This window comes from Charadrius vociferus, unplaced genomic scaffold, assembly GCF_000708025.1.
Source record: "Charadrius vociferus isolate BGI_N301 unplaced genomic scaffold, ASM70802v2 scaffold218, whole genome shotgun sequence".
In the NCBI taxonomy this organism is placed as follows: domain Eukaryota; kingdom Metazoa; phylum Chordata; class Aves; order Charadriiformes; family Charadriidae; genus Charadrius; species Charadrius vociferus.
In genome coordinates, this window is record NW_009650084.1 from 5,792,874 (window position 1) to 5,811,590 (window position 18,717).

The window sequence follows — 18,717 nt, forward strand, 5'->3', positions numbered from 1 at the left end:
ATTACACTGTTTATTCAAAGTCAAAGTAAGAATTAAATCACACACCAATCCTCAAGATAGATTCTGCTTGAAGTCACTGACCTGTATTAGTATTTATTATAACTGGATTCCTGGGTCTCAGGAATGTATAGGCATTATAAAAATTATGCTCTTTGTCTTGTTGATGTTGAGGCCAAGGGACAAACGGATAAGAGGTACACAAAAGAAATGAAAGAAAAAAAAAGCAGTAGGACTGCTTCACCAGTATTTACAAATAATTTATAAAGGACATACTGATCGTACAACTTCACACATACTGGTGACTGTATTTCAGTAATCTGACTCTTGAATGTATTTGTGAGGTTTGGAAACACCAGCTTCGGCATTTCCTGTCTGTTGGTGAACCTCAGTTTCATTTAAACTCTCCAAGCATCAGTTTATTCAGTGAAATACTCCTGAAAATATAATGCACTTTCATCTCTCATGCATTTGCAAGTGGTTTTAAAGTAATGGTTGCATGAGCTCATGAAGGGAAAGAAAATTATAGTGCCCCATTAGGCAGTAGGAGTCATGCAGTAACTGTAACTCCCAAAGACACAAAGGAGGAAAGAAGGTAGGGGTTCACGCTAAGGTATGGAAATATGACATGATCTAACTATACTTAAATCTCATCTTCCACTCAGTTTGACCCATTGCCTTACTCAGCTGTATCACCTAGGGAGCTGGGTATCTCTAACACAGTAGAAACAGTAATTCCAAACAAGAGATAACACAACATTGAGAGGAGGAAAAGAGCAGGATATGCTGTAGGAGTGTCTTGAATACTATCTATACACAGATCAGTATCGAAGCTGGAAAGTCTTGCTCTCCATTAGTACATGTCAATGCTTTGGTCACAAGATGCTCTCCTAAGAATGAATGAAATAATTTAGGAAAATCTGTTTAAAGCTTAACACTAACCAGAGTAGCATGTATACCACAGTAGCACAATTCTCATATCTTGGCAAATTCTGCTGTCAGAAGGAAAGAGATAGCATGAAGAGCACAATTTATAGGATAGATCAGATTCTCCAGCAAATTCTGAGTGATCTGTAAAATAGAGGATATGTGACAATGGCACATCTGTGCATTTCCAAGGCTGTATCTTGGTCTGCTTCCCATTCCATGATCCTATAAGTCAGAACTCAGTTGTTTGGTTTAATCTTTGATCTGCTGGCATGACTGGTGTTTGGGATGACAGAATGAGTGAGGAAATGATGAACTACAGTCAAAGGAATTCCACTAAACACCCACTTCAGTTATAGATACATTCCTTCTCCTCAACCATGTTGTCAGACATGTATGTCCTATGATTTAGCAAGAAAAGAGAAACATTAGACTCCCTCATGAGTAATAGTAATTTTTAAATTAACTCTTAAGAAAACCTCCTCATTTCAGTGTGACTTCACAAAGTAGGCTAATTATAAACAGATCTGGCAGTGGCAGAACTGCCCTTTGGAATTCTTTAAGTACTTTATCTTTTCCTCAGTGTCTGCGAGCAAGAGCAATTTATGTTTGAGATGCTCCTCTGGTACATTTGAGATGTCTTTACCACAGGGTTTACTAACAAAAAGGTTTGCAGCCATTTGAGAATAGAACAGCTATAGCCATAGGGGAAGCAGAAGAGTGAATTTAGTAAAATCCACAAAACTGGAATTCATAATGAGCAAAAAGTGGCATAATAGCTGGCAAATGCCTGGAAATAATCTCCAAGCTAAAAAGGTAGATGGCGAGGGACAATTTCAACTGATGTAAATCATATTATTTCTGCAGGCTTGAATGGAACTGTGCCCATTATCATGTGAGAATCTGGTCCGACTATTTATTTCTTTCTAAATATTCTCTTTTTAAAATAATAGGCTATTTTATATAGTGTAGGAACTTCTGTAATGAAACAGGACAAATATTTCTTTAGCCTAATATACTGTTTCTTACAGTAGTTAACAGAGGATGCTTAGGAAAACAAACAAAAAAAAAGCACATTCAGACAGAAATTTGAGGTACTTTTTGTCAGCTTCCAGCAGTAAGAGGTTTAGGGATTTCCTGATCTGGCTTTCAATACATATTATTATGTTTTTTATTTATTCATTGTTGTTTTCCTGAAAGTATCCTCATGTACATGTTCAATCATTGATTGGTACTGACATAATATTTTCAGAGATTACAGTGACTAAAAATTGTTTTCCTGAACACCAATTTTTGAATATGTGATTTTTTTCTTCCTTCATGTATGTTACTTTGCATTTACTGTTGTTTAATTTAACCTCTCATTTTAATCACTCTGTCACTCTGGCTAGAGTCTTTTGCAACTCTCCAGAGTCAGGTTTAGATTTGATTATCCCAAATAATTTTGTAATATTTAATGCCCTTGACAATTCAATTTCATTCATATTAATTTCATTGAGAAATATGACAAATAGCAGAGTTTAGCTATCAAAAATGGTAACTTTCTTACATTTTAAAAAATACCATGTACTCCTACCTTCTTTTTCCTAACTGTTAAAGTTTTATTAATCCACAGCAGGCACATAATAGTTCAGTTTCCTTTGGTGAAAAACATCATGTAAAGGAAAATAACTAAGGTACCTTAGTAGACTAGTGGACAGGACCTGTACAGAGAGGTTGGTCTTTTTCATTACATTAAATAATATACTAGAATGAAGGGACATTCAGTCACACAAGAGATTTTTATTAACCTGAAAGCTTTTCCAACTTTTCCAGATATAAAAATTAGACTAACAAAGATGATACTTTTCCAACCAAACCTCAGCTTCTTAAGCTATTATGGCTACATCTTCTACTATGACACTAATTATCCAAAGCAGATGTGTTATTTCACAATCCTTTAATTTTGTAATGAGGTTTTCTTAGAAATTATAGAATTACAGAAAAATTATATCTGTGATTGCACATAATCTATGAAATCTAATCACTTGGTAGAAATAAGTAGTAAAAACCCAGAAACAATATTAGATGTTTTGGAATTAGTATGAATTGTTACAGTTAGCTTTTCACTTGCTAGCCTATTATTGCATTTAAATTCCAAAAAACCCAAGAAAATGTCAGCCAAAAAATATCAGAAGTACAATAAAAACAAACAGATGTTCTAAAGGGTATGATTGTCAGGTTGCAAGGAGAATCATTTAACTTCCTGATGAAGATTATATTCCTTAGTTTGCAGTCATTTCTACAAACAGCTGATAGTACTGTTTTAAAGCTTTGTGAATGCAGGCAGTAAAGGGAGAAGAGGTTCATTGCTAGATCAGTGCTGGGCATTCTTCCACGGCAGGATGTGGTTCTTCAGCACTGCCACCAAGATGCATTACAGCTGCACACAATATTCTTTCAAGCCAAAATCTGTTTTATGAACCTATTTTTCCTTATTTGCATCTCCTGATTTATATGTACTATTTAAAACTATGTCACACTTAAGATGTTAAAAAACGTCTCCCTTGTCCTTCCTTTCATACTGGTGTGACAGGAGAGAACTGCCCACAAAGCATAGGACAAGGTGCACCAAGCCAAACTGTTAGGAGGCTGGAATAAATGTCAGCAGTTTCTGCGGTCCTTCCAAAGACTCGTGTTGATTCAAGGGCTCTTTTTTTTTTTGCTCAGTTTTCTTTCGTTATGACTTGCTTTAACATGTTATGCTATGATTTTAGAAGTCTTCTCCTGCCTGCAAAGAGCTGGCCAAAACCAGACTGTGGGTATCTGGATGTTAATGTTATTTTGCATGATTGCTAAACCAGAAGAGAGTGCAGAACAGAATCTTTCTGAAGAAAAGATTCTTTAGTTTTGTTATTCTAAACAAAACTGAAGCCTTGTAAAGAGTCATTAATTAATAATATGAACAAAATTTTTTATTGTAGCAATACATCCATTTTCCAAGTCTCATGAAATTGTTCCTTTCCACTGTCCCTTCCCCATCTCTGACACCTCCACCAGCCACACTGTGTGCATTTGCACAGTAGGGACAGGACTGTCAAGACAGCTCAGCTTCTTCATAAGCACCAAAGTACCAGTCCATGCATTCGCAAGCACTCATAACTTACCAGCTCCAGTATACCCCTGAAGAGCAGGTTTTTCACAGAGGCTCAGCACCCAACAAGCTGAGCTCCTGAAACCATTAAATTTGATGCTCAAATAAGAGCTGAGCTTTTTAGAAGTCCTGGCTGAGCAAATCATAAATTCTCAATAGCTCGCTAACTCCTTTGTTCCTTCACTCTTCAAGTACTGCTATTAGCTGTTCTTTCACGTCTAATGTCATTCTTCCAAGGGGGAAAATGATAATAATAATAATAAAAAAGTCTTATTTGAAATAAATAATGAAAGAAAAAATGAACCCAGTGAGCTCTCCCCAGCTGCAATAAATTGTGAGCACCTCTTTTCCCTTTGCTCACTAGAAACATAAGAAAAAAGGGGGCCAGAAGTAAACAAGCAACTTTCTGCATATGTCTTTTCCACTTCATTTTCATACAAAGAATGCCTCTAAAGGTCTTGCTCTGACTTAGTAGCTTAGAAAATGGGGAAATGCTGAGGGAGTTAAAGGGGAAATTGAAAAATGTTGTTTTAAAAAATGGGTAAAAAGACAGCACTGAAAGCCCGAGGTATACATTATGAACTGTATGGCTGTTCAGAATGTATTTTATGAAACCGTTAATACTTAACTCTTTTGGTTAAAGGTCCAGTACTAAAATAAATCAAAAGCATGCAGCATATAATTGTAGTATAAAACATGCTTACTTGCATTTCTCTGGTTAAGTGGTAGAACACAACCTGTTTTTTTCATGAAGCATATGTTATGGTTCTCATCAGCAACACCCCACATGAGCATCTCAGTGCAGTTGCCAAGAAATAATCAATTGAAATTACACATATACTCTGAACACTGGAATAGTGCCTGGCACACATTAACTACCGTCAGGGAAGATGCCTCAGTTAAGTTTGGAGCTCTGCTTTAGTACATTCATCACAAAACATACTGGTGGGTACTTGTGCTAATCTATTAAGACACAGCAAGATTCTTAAACATGTTTTACATTACTAAATCATTTAGAGTGGCTTTTTTACAACCTGAATAGTCAACATTAATTGTAATGGCAGTAAGTAAAGTAAAAATTTCTGAGATATTTTATGATCCCAGACATTCTCCCTTTCCACTTGCAATTACTTGTGTAGGCACTGGTATGCTTGCTTGCTCAGAGGTCCATGTATTCACAGGATGCTGAGTAACACCCAGACACATCCAAAATGATTGCTGTACCATTCATTCATTTAGATCTCAGGATTCACTATTACCAGCGTTTGTCTACAGCTCATGCATTACAGCTTTGGCCTCCCCTTTCATGAAAACAGCAGTTTCCCCAATGACCATCAATGGATGACTCAGGGAGAAGATTATGACAGATGTGTCTACCCGGACCATCGTCTTGGAGTTCTCCTTCCATCCCTCTTTTCTCTCCAGATTCTTGTATTCAGTATTGTATGTAATAAGCAGTGATGAATCTGTCCTCTCTTAATTCATTCACCTAGACTGTGCAACGTCCTCTTGGCAATCCAGTCTGCATATTGTGAAAAAAAAAATGTTTGCTTCAACAATATTCTTGTAAATCCATTAGGTAATCACTGTCTCTTATTTTAGAAGAAACAATGACTTATTGCTTTCTTCCACCCTTTTCCATATCACTCTTGATTTCAGAGCCTGTCATCATTAACTCCCTCCGTCCCTTCTTTTCCATGTCTGTCCGGTCTACTCGGACAACCTAGGAAGTGGGTGATCAGATCTGTGTATGCCCACTGTGCTTTCAAAGGAAAGAAACTCTCCAGATAATGTTTATCACATGGCTAAACACCCATCGCTTTCACATAACCTACAATTCCACAATTTTTTTAATAATAATAGTTTTGTAGTAATACAGGTTTCCAGTAACTTAAGATATGCACTTGCTCTAGTTGAAGAATGGTGTCTGTGGCACTATTCAGCACGCAAGCAACCACTCACCAGTTGCAGGCTTACTCTCCCTCTTATGCTGAACTTGAAGCTTCCTTTTCTCAAAGCAAATGTTTTGAAAGTGAAACCCACTTGACTAAATTAAGAAGACATATTTAGCAAACTATCTTAATTATTAATCAGTTTGCAGTTTTACCCACTTGTGCCTACTTTGTGTAATAAACATTTATTAAGCTTTTCTTTTTTATATCATGAATGCTGCTAATGTGCTTTGAATTACTCAGAGAAAATTACATATAACATTTGGCTCCGAATGACATTAATTGCAAAAATCTAGATCTGGAGGTTTTGTGTTGTGGGTTTTTTTTTTCCCCTTCCTACTAAAACATTCTGAATCCCTGTGTTAATTTCTTTTGGTTATAAGCCTATAAATTTAATTGAATTGATAGGACTTTTCAAATCACATCTCAGAAATCACTTGCTTATTTAAGTAATTATGTCTGTGAGTCATAATAAAATACAATAATAACCATATTCTTGTGATTTTGATAATTTCTTACTATATACATAACCATAAAGTAGCATATACCATAAGGTAACAGCAAATGCAGCAAATGTATATTTTATTTATTTAGTGAACAGCTAGTGAACACAGTTACCATATTACAGTAACTGTGAAACAGTTACTAGATATACACAGTGATGAATAATTTAGCTCTTTTTTCTGTTTGCAACTTATCAGGGAAAGGATTTCAGCTTTTACAAATTTTCGGCTTTTACAAATATATTGATTGTTCAAAAAAGTCAGGAAGGCTGGAGTGAGTAGGCATATTCCCATTGATTCCTAACCATTTTCACTCAAATCCTAAATGTATTAGTTACACATACTACAATTTTGGTTGATCTACAATATTTAATTTTTAAATTAAAATTAATCGTTCGATAGAAATACTTGAAATACAACCTTGCTTCTACCTGAATTTTTGAATGTTTTCAACTGTAAAATATTTCAGAGGCTTAACAATTAAAATACTTTCAGTTCATAATAAAGCTGATATATTCCGGGGGAAAAAAAAAAAAGGTAATACTTTTAATTGCATTTGTCCTTTCCCCAGATAATTTTTTTTTATAATCAAGTATAAGTAGAATTAAAACTGTTCCCTAACATAATGTGCTTTCAGTTCTCACTACATCACTGAGGAGCCCCGAAAGGTCTCTTTGTTGCACTGTGACAGGGTGACAAATCAGTGAGGACTACTCAGGCTGTAGTGTAATGCTCACTTACATCGACAAAAGTTCTTATTAACTACTGAGGGCAATGGATAAAGCCCTAACTTACTTTCACATTGCAAATATTTCTGAAAAAAGTTCACACAAACACACTTGTAGTATGGACAAATCATATGAAATCATGATTGGGACTAAAATAGTTTGTGTGAAATATATAGAAAATAAGTAAGAAGGTTTGCCAGTACTCCATTAAATTCACATTTTTCCTCTGGGGCAATAAATACTTCCCACTATGTACTCCTAATATTTAACTGTATGCTGTATGTTAGAATTCACAACAATAAAGTATCTATGTTAATAAAGATTATCCATAAAAACATAACATCGCTAATAAGGGAATATTTCTTTTCCTTTAAAGATTGCCAGGGACAATATAAGCAATCATTTCTTATGAAGATCTTATGCAATATTTAGGAACAAGTCAGTTTATAGGGTATATCTTCCTTTGTATCGGTCTGGTTGCTTACTGTCTGCAGCATCAAATTTTGGTGTGGTATTCACAGGCATTCCTCATTTAAAAAGGGGAAAAACGTGATTCTTTTATATTACAAAAATCTATGTGTACCAGGGCATCAGGACCATGACCATCAGGATTCAGTGTTAGTGCCTGGGAAACAGAGTTGTGTTGAAGGAGAGGAGATCTGTGAGCACAATTAAACTCCACCAGTCTAAAATCTCCTCTCCCAAGGCCAGACTCTCCCCGTCTGCCCAGCAAATACTGACGATGCCGCTGGGCAGACCCTGGGCCCTAGCTGCTGCCCATGACCACATTGCCAAGGGGACAGCAGTCTGCTTATCCTGCTAATTGCACCCATAACTGCAAACAGCAGAGTGCTCGGAGTCAAATCTGAAAGTCCACTAACCACGGAAAATCTGCTGTTCCACACAACTGAACTTGTGTGTATGTGAAATTACATACAAAAGATATATTAAAGCACTTTTAAAGAGAAAAAATAAACACCTGAACTGTACTTGTTGTTGGGCATTTTCATGTTGTGCTGAAATAAAAGGCTAACATCTTTCTCCTCGGGGTTTGGGTCTGCACAGCCTGTGCACTAACTCTGAGAGCAAACAAGGTAAAGACAGCATTTGGGAAGCCCTGCTGAGCTTCAGTTCCACTCTTGAACAATATTTAGTGTTCACGTTGTAATCTGAGGCCTGCACATCACATCGGTCACAGGAGGTTAAGTCAGACCCGAGATCACTACTCACCCAGACAGAGAAGTCTTCTGGGACCTTCCCACTGAGTAGCACAAGCTTTGTCGCATCCAGGTAGGAATCTCTGGACAAGGAAAGCAGTTTCTTTGCTCCCACCCAAAACAGAGGCACTAAATGAACTGATAATATCCATCTTCGTGGTGGGATACTCTGTATGTCACTAACTGCACTACATGTTTGGCCAAACAGTCACCGAAAGAAATCCTAAACACACAACATCTTTTAATCAGCCAAACAGAATTTAGTTATACAGCAAAGCCTGATGCCTTTCTATAAAAGTGGATATTGATTGCTTGATTAGACAAAACCTCTGAAACCAAATGTCCTCTGGTTTTGAGAAGTGAGCCCACATGACATCCGGACAATAAATGCTGTGCAACCAATTTGCATCTTTCAAAAGGGCACTCCTGGTCCAGCAGGGATCAGAAAATCATAACCAACAGGGTATGCTTGGATCCACACAATTACATAAACTGAAAAAATAAAAAAAATAATAAAAAAAAAAAAAGACGCAAATTAGAAATTGTTGAGTACAATAGTCTTTAGTGGCATACAGTGGGATTTTTTTTTTCTATCAGGCTGGAAAAGAGCAAAAAATATGCAGCCATCCTCACCTCGGGGAGTCACTGAAGTTTGTTTTACATTTGGTTGAGCATCGTAATTACAGGCAATTGCTTCAATTGATCAGGTACAAAAGAAAAACTCCTTGTCACTTCCTCTCCGACACACTTAACCAAGCCAGTGATAGTCTATGAAAATTTGTCAAACAACATTATAAGAACTGCAGATACACAGAGCAAGAAAAATAAGCCTTTTTGGACAAAGTAAATCCCTGAGTCCAGCTCAAGTTCCAGCCAAATTTAGCAAAGTATTCTACTGACTGAAACTAAATTTGAGCATTTAGGCAGTTCAGAAGTGTGTCAAAAATACTTTTTCAGCATTCTTATTAATACTTGTAATTTGATATTACTCCACTCTATATGAAAATGCAGACATGTTATACCATGAAAGTTTTATTTACCCTTTTAACTCAGATTTCAATTATTTAACAGGGCAAATAAAAATATTTCCTTTTTAAACTGAAAACTGGAGTATTGTAAAGCAAAAATATTTTGTAATTTGCATTTTCATTGCCTACTTCAAATGGTACATCTGGCATTCTCTACGAAAAAATAATTTTTGGTCTTTTCCAAAGTATATATATTTTTTTAAGAAATTAATTTTATGTTTATTTTTATATTGTCCCAAAGTTGCTACAATTACTTTTAGTGAACAAAGACAAGTTTCTTCAAGGCCTAATGCCTACTGCCGGAAATAGATATCAGGAAAAGACAAAGGACAATTGATAAGATTTTCAGCATAACTGGGAAACTAAAGAGTGTGGGATTTTCCTCTTGACTGTTCTTCACCTGACCTTGCATTTCTTCTCACCCATTCTCCACATTCAGTTTATTTTATACTTTTAGAAATAAAATCAATAAAGCTGTTGCTACTCCATTTGAGTTTAGTTTAATTCCTTAGAGTGAGGACCAAAGTATACGTCAAAAGATATTGAGAAAATATCAATCTTTAATGTTTAAGAATTATCCTAACTGCATGAATATAAAAATCAGGACTTATTTTTTTCTGCTTTCTTTTAAAGTTTTTAACATCTCTTTCAAGTTTACATCACACAGAACTTGTACCTCCTACTGATGTGTTGCACCTATGTAGCTGAGTATATAAATACAATTTTGGGGGTGTGAAAATTTCCTTCAACTTGTAATTAAGCAAGCGTATTCATGGCTGAGTCCTAGGTTCCAAAAAAAATTACAAGTTGTGTTACAAAATGGATTAGATTATTTTCTAAAAGTTCCATGTAAGCATGAAAGTGCTGAGATACAAGACCAACAACTCATGATATTTTTAAAGCATGACCAGTTTTGAAGCTGGAACATCTAGCTTTTTTCTTCTGTCTTAGTAAATATTGAGACATTAGCCCTCCGATTATGTTTATATGTTATTTCTACCATAGCCATCAGGCTTTATGGGCACTTCTAGATAGAACTGAATTCATAGCAATTTGAACTTCAGGACAAAGGACTAATTTTTAAAATAGTGAGAACTTATAATGCTGAGGAACACACTAAAGTTACTACTTTTTCTCTTTCTCTGTGTTCCAAGGTAGTAATTGAAGAGTCTCATCATGTTCCTACACCATTCCCGTCTTTGTCCAAATCCGTGCTGGCTCTCTTCATTAGAATTTTTATAAGCTCATTTTCATACTGTGATACTCCCTCTAAAATAGTTAACTTCTTCATCTTTATAATACTTACTAGCCTTTAGTCCTTGAACTTATTTCCTAAATTTTGAGCATTTAAATTTTATTGCCACCTGGAGCTGCCTGCTGCTACTTTTATTTGATCGTACAGAAGTCCAGAGAGTAGAAAGTCAGTAACAGGAGCTTTACACTTTGCTGCAGTTAAAATTTAAATTGCTCCCCAGAGACAATGAATTATAGAATTGCACTTTTTTTTTTTTTTTTTTACAATATGATTAAAATACTTCTTCCTGTCAATTAATGAGTTAGATCCAAAAAAAAAAAAAAACCCAAAAAACAAAAAAACCCCAAGGACTCAGGCAGCTACAATGTAGGTTATGCAAAAGCTAACTTTTAGCCACCTGTTCCAAACAGGTTCCAGAAGTGCGTGTTAGCTGCCTGGGCGTGGGGAAATAGATATGCCTTTTGGTGAATGAAAGGGATATTTCAGCTTTGATCAGGGCTCCAGCTGGGGGCCAGCTGCCAGAAAGGCGATCACTATGGTTTGACTGCAATCCTGTGGCACTTTAGAGGGAGCAATTGTCAAGTCCTTTCCAATCCCAGGCAAAATTTACTTTCACCTCTGATTTGATCTGCCCTGGTGCATTGAGGATCTCCTGAGAGGTGCAGGTGAGAGCCCCCAGGGTGAGGAAGGGCAAGGGCATGGGATATCTCTTCAGTGAGTTGGTGGTAGCATTGCATGCACTAAGTTCTTGTGTAAAAGTCACATGCATCACAGTCAACTCTTTTTTCCTCTAGGAGCTCTGCCCAAAACACAAAATGTTTACCAGCTTCCCCATTCTGCTTCTGTACGTTGTTTCTAACAAGCAGCGTCTATTCTGGTACATGCACTCTTTTGTTAGTCAACCCCCCACACACACACTCTGTGGAGCAATTTCTTTTGTCTAAAGATGTTTGTACTGTGAGACCAACATGAACTGACAACCACCAATATCACTTGTTCTGAACTGGGGTCAGATCAAGTGGAAACATAAGCTCTGTTAGTATGACAGAAAAAGTGCACAATGAAAAACAAATACATGCATTCATACACCAGACAAAGAAGACAAAAACCAATAATGTTGCATTTAATTTGAGAGGAGATGCTTTACCATATTTAGGAATGATCAAAGAACAAGAATTTCATCTGTTGAGGCACAAAAAAAAAAAAAAAAAAAAAAAAAGCAGCTAACATCTCCGGTCAATTGTTCATATTAAGAAGAATTTGTGCAGTGGGTTGAGAGATACAGTGTTTTAAAATATATTGTCTCTATTAATTAAGTAAATAGTAAATAAATTTCATGATTTTTATCTTTTGTCTAGTCTTTTCATTTTGGTGCCGGAACCTGACTGTACAGAAGAATGAGAAGAAAGGACACCCAAATGTACATGTCTGATTAATTTTATACACCTTCTTTTTAGGCAAAATTTTACTTTTACAGAGAAAAATTTTGATTTTTTGGCAAAAATTCCCCTTAAAAAAATTAAAATTATTATTTGCTCAACTTAAAAAAAAATAAAGTAAATAAGATAACAAACCTAATTATTCATAAATAGAAAATAAACCCTGACACAAAAACCACAGGTAGTCACATGTCATATTGGAGGTAAACAGAACAAGTTAGAGATTGAACATGTCTATCTCAAACTGAAAGTGACACTTTTCACGTGAAATTAAATGTAGGACTTGTAATCACCTCCATAATTTCCAAACAACAGTTTAGTAATAAACTAGCAGTAGTTTTGAAGTACTTCTGCAGCAAAAATTACAGACTGTATAAAACCTGTATTTTTATCATGATTGCAAGGCACAGAAGAAAGTACAGTCATCAGGCAGCCAGGATAGAGGGCTCTGTGGAAGACAGGCAAGTGGCAGTTAAAATGTCAATAGGAAGTGCTACTTTCAAAGAAAGCAGCAGAAAAATTGTCTACATGGCAGAGACAGAAATTTCTCCCTAGGTAAACTACCTGGAAGAAACTGAAAGCTCTGAGTTTGATTTTGATATTTTAGATGATAAATCAATCCTACCCTTCTTACACATACCTTTCTTTTAACACGCTCAGTCATTTTGATTTTCCAGTTTTTCTGCTATAATTTTCCCCCCTTTTTCTGTTCTTTATTCTTCTTAGCACTGTATCACTGTATTTAAAAGACCAGATCCTCCCACACAAAAATGGGACCTTTCTTTATACACACATGTATACACAGCTGTATCCTGATGACCTTAGAACTGAGACATTGCTCAGCACTAAATGCAATAAAGTAATTCAGCAAGTAAGCCAAATTTAGACTTCATCATATTTGCGTTATATGTAGCAAACAACATGCATGTTGTATACGCAGCAAACAGCTCTGTTTGAAATGGAAATGTCGAATGTTGCCACATATATTTGAAAGCAGCAAGAACTGATTTTAAATATTGCTAACTTAAACAGCAAGTAATGTAAATACTTTTGTCTGGAAGCTTCCTGAACATCTGACCAACATCATTGGACCAAAAGGGTTAACCTGTTATAAGCACTGGATCCAATGAACATCTGGATAACTCAAATTTCAAGGTATTAGTGATAACTTTGGATTATACATTTTTAACTAATGAGTAAAGTACTTCCTGATTTGTAGCAATCTGTAGTTCTTATGAACAGGCCTTTACGAATTGATCATGGCTGTAAACCATGGTTATAGGATCTAACTAACAAACATGCTGCCTTGCCATGGTTTGAGGTTAGTTGGCCTCAAAGTGCAGAATATCAAGATTGCATGCAACCCGACATGCTAACCACAGCAAAAGTGCCCCTGAGCTGCAAAATGCACTAAGGAGAAATGACATCTAGATAGTCATGTGGTCTACCATACATCTGACCTATCTCTGCCAAACAGCCTGACTAATTAAAAATTAGAAATAGTTATTCTGTTAAGTATTTACAATACTTGAGAAATAAGTTCTTTATGAGAGAGGTTGGTATCTCATGTTTAACTACCCAAGTGAGTGACATCCGCCTTTGTAGAGGTCTTGGTGCACTAGCAGTCTGCCAACTCCACATTCCAGTATTACAATTTTGATCAGTATCTCCTTGAAGAACTACAGACTGCCAGTTTCTATCATGCTTAATACATTAGGAGAGCTTTTTAATTAATGTGTTAACATTACCAGCAGTATTTAGTGACTAAAGGAGATCAACAGAAGAGAATATAAATCACAGCTTCAGGTTCAAATATGGTTTCTATGCTAGGACTCTGAAAAGGGCTTCCCTATCAACTCCAAATCTATATCAAGAAATTTCAAAGTAAATTACCTTCTCATTTTTTTTAACCAAAAATGCACAAGCCCAGTAGTCAATTGGTTTACTAAAAAGTGTTGTATGTACTTTACTGAAATAGACTTTCAAATTTGTTAAAAAAAAATAAAAATCCCTTCATATAGTATAATTATATTCCATTGCACAAATCCCACAATTTTGTTTAAGAGAAGAGTTGTTCAAAGGGCACAGACCACTCACTAAATGGTTTTGAAATACCTAATTGTTCCATTTTCCTGGAAAAGGAAAATAAAATAGAACTTGTTTATCCAATTCTGGCATCAAGACTCAGTTTTTATGTGAATGTGTAACATATAAAAGTTATGTCACAATTTTTTCTTTCCATGTTAGTGAAACAAATCACTAGGTAAGTTTCTTTACTAAAATTGTCACTTTTACATACTAATAGCAGAAAAATAAGACTTAAATTATAATGTATTGAACTTCCTAAAATCTTCAACAAGATTTTTGTTAACAACAAGATATAAAGCTAGAATTTTACTTTCATAATAAGTACCAGATATAAGGATTCACTTTCTTGGAGAATTAACCAAAGATAATCTGCTTTAAATTCTCACTTTTATCCAAAGTATTTTGTCTATGCAGAGAAGCTGCTAAGAGATTTGATTTCTTAATTTGCTGAGCACCTAACAGCTCTAAATTGGCTAACATCTAGTTGGCACCTTTTTAAAAAACAGGGTATTTATTTAAAGACAGGATTTTCCCAAAGCAATGTAGGAAGTTATCTCTTGATACTTAAGTGACTTTGATTCAGATAATTTAAACTTTTCTAAGAATTTTTTTTTTCCCTGTAAGGAGCATAGTGTAACCATATTGCCTACTGCTAAAAAACATTGCCTGCATGACTGAAATGTTTAGTAATTTTGTATGTCTGATATTTGTACTGATCTTTTTTAGAACAATAACCTATTTTCAGGGGCTTGTGGCAAGTTCTGTTATAAATCAGAGATGCTTCAACAATTTCATTGTCAGTTAAAGAAAAAGACTTGAAAAGATACTGTATGCTACGTGATACTTGGAAAGGACTCCATCAAAGTTATTGGTCAAATATTTTGTCACATAGAAATCCCTAGAAATCCCATAGATTTTTTTTTTATTATTATTCTCCTGTTTTTTCATGACTTCACATGGTTGTACAAAGACAATAAATACACCGTGGAAACTTGTTCCTCCATCACTATAAACCCATCATTAATCATGAACAGAAATACCACCACTCTGAGATATGTATAGGTCTAATTCAACTAATCCCTAAAAGTTTTGCCTGAGAGCCTCTTACTCTCCATTTTTGTCATTTTTTATTTCTGTTCCCCTGACTTCCTTTCTATCATCCCACAATCTTTCTCCTTTCCCCCCAAAAAGATCTATTTGCATAGAATCATAGAATCATAGAATTGTTATGGCTGGGAAAGACCTTTAAGATCAACAAGTCCAACTGTTCTCTAACTCTACCATGCCCACTTCTAAACCATATCCCTGGGCAGCATATCTAGACGGCTTTTAAATACAGCCAAGTATGGTGATTCAACCACTTCCCTGGGCAGTCTGTTCCAGTCTTTGATAATGCTTTCAGTGTAGTTGTTTTTCCTAATGTGCAACCTAAACCTCCCCTGGTGCAGCTTGATGCCATTTCCTCTTGTCCTATTGGTTGTAAGTTGTGAGAAAAGACTGACGCCCACTCCTCTACAACCTTTTTTCATATAGTGATAGAGAGCGATAAGGTCTCCCCTCAGCCTCCTTTTCTCCAGACTAAACAGACTCATAAAACTTATTCTCAAGTTCCTTCACCAGCTTCTTTGACCTTCTCAGCACCTTCTCCAGCACCTCAATGTCCTTCTTATACTGTGGCACCCAAAATTGAAACAGTACTTAAGATGCAGCCTCACCAGTGCTGAGTACCATGGGACAATTACTTCTCTAGTCCTGCTGGCTACGCTATTCCTGATGCAGGCCAGGATGCTGTTGGTCTTCTTGGCCACCTGGGTACACCACTGGCTTACTTTCAGCAAGCTGTCAATCAACACTCCCAAGTCCTTTTCTGCTGGGCAGCTTTTCAGCCACTCCTCCCCAAGTCTGTAGCGTTGCATGGGGTAAAATAATAATAATAATAAAAAAAAAGTTATTGCTTTCCTAAAAGCTCCATCAAAATAACTATTTTGTATATGAACTACATATACCAAGAATGTCCTTACAAGGCATCAGTGCACATCCCCTTGTACAAATGTATGTGCAGCGAGTCCCTTTTTGTGTTTAATGCACATACAACAACAGAAAATTTGTCACTCCTGTCATGTGAATTTTGATTTTTAGAGAAACTTTATGATGTAATCATGTAAAGTAGTCATTATTAATCTTCAAGTACCACATGATGTTGTGAAATACAGGGTCCATTTAAAAGCTCTCACACCTAGTTTTCCATTGCATCTTCATTTCAATTGCAAATGAATTTTATTATACCATTTGATATCTTTGCGTCCTTGAGACTTATAGGACACGTTGACTGACAAGACGGGTATAAAATCATTTATTTCATTCTTCTTCCATCCTCACATTTGGCTTCCCGAATTCCTCTTATTACTTTCTAGTGCCTTAACAATAATTAATAGAGTCTGTGATTAGTGCCAGCTTTGGGTCTGCCCAGAAGTTCCACCTAGAAAATCTGTGACAGATGCATTTTGATTCATGATGTTGTTATCCAATTACTAGGCTATTTATCATTCCTCCATCTATAGTAGTCTGTATTTGCAGCACTTCTGTAGCACATAGCTCCTAGAAAAGATCTTTCTCCAATTGCTACTGGGAACCATTGGGGAACACATGGTAATTTTACCCTACTCAACCATACCCTGAGTGGTTTAACACAACTGACAAAGCCGTTATGTGCTCCAAAGCTGCACAGTCTAGTTTTATAAAAACACCTCAATCCTTTTAGAATTATCTTAACATTGTGCTTTCAAATAGATTATTTCCACAGAAACATTTAAGGCACTGAGAGACAGACTGACATGATGTCTAGGAAACTGATTTAGTGACAGAGGAATACTTACTTAAGGAAAAGGGGTGTAGAAATTATGTTGCTGGTGATAACTTTTCTTTCAGGCCCGTGGGTTTTTTTTTTTTTTTCTGCCACTTTTAATCAGAATACCTGCATAAAAAAGAAAACTATTGTAATAGAAAACACATATGTTCAGGTTTTGGTTTTTTTTTTTTGGATAAGCCAGGAAAGCCATTAGTAAGAATGGACACAGGTAGCAGTGCTGCAGAAGGAATGAGTGATGCAGCTTTTCCTAACTGTTCTAAGGCTTCTTCAATGGAAAAGATGATTCTTCACCTCTTCCAAATATTCTTTATGTTTCCTTCTCATTCACCTTACCTTATCTTAACAAACAAACTAATCACAGTTCTCAGTAGTTATAGCACTCATCCGTGTTGAAGAAGAGTTTGTTTTTGTTTTAAAGGTGAGTTCTCAAAGGAAAATGTTGAGTAGCCAGATTTTTAATAGAACAAAAATCAGATCTGGAAACCTTGTTGAGTCAAACTAAGCCAAAATTAGGAGCAGAATTCAAATGCCTGACAATTCCACACAGAGATGATTACACATGTACACATTTATATGTTAAAAATGTATACAGAGGTAATTTGAACTAAACATATTGCTGTGCTTGAGAATACATGGTATATTTAAATTGCACATAAAAATGTACAGGTAACATTTCAGCAAGAACTAAAAATGGAAAAGAAAACAGCTTATGTAGAAATCAACACCATAATGATGCAATGTCCTGGGTATCTGGCATATTCTAGCATCAAACTTTCTCACTATTGTGCAGAGGTTTCACTTAAGTTGTTAGCAGATTGTTCTGGACAGTGTAAAACCTATGACAGTGAGAGACATTAACAGATTCGAAAGGCTTGCTCTTTATGTGAAAATAACACAAGATATAATACACAGAGAGGATGAAAGCTGAAAAATGAAACTAATAACTTTGAGAACTCATAGTTATTTGGGATAGCTAGACGCATGATTTCTAGATTTAGAACACCAATAAATGCAAACCCTGCATTAATGATGGCAGAAAGCGCCAACGGCCATCTGTCTAGCATCATTAGTTGTCATTTTGTTTAGTTACACAGTAAAGGAAAACTTGAGATTAATGTCAGCTGCTTGTGGGTCCTTACAGCCACAGTACCTGGCTTGAGTACTGATGTCAAGATAAACATGAAAATAATGACTTTGGGACCTATTTCTTCTGAAATTTCAATTCAGAAAACTTTAATTCTGCCTAACTACTTCATACAGGATAATAGTCCAGAAGAAAATCTATAGGAATCAGGAAGAAAAGGGTAGGAGAAAACAGAAGAATTTAAAAACATTCTTAAATATGAAGATCATGAAGAATAATACAAATGTACACTATTAATAAAGGATCACATCAGAAACTCTCGGCTACTTCTTTTATTTTAATCAAATAGAACAAGAACCTAAATAACAAAACTGCTAAACAGGTAAAGTCTGAGAATAAGAAAAATCTTTGTCAGTAAGAGTGTAAGACATAGTGTCTCACAGTACTTAAATTTCTATTTTAAGTACACTACTTCATAAGTTTATTAGGAAAGAAGA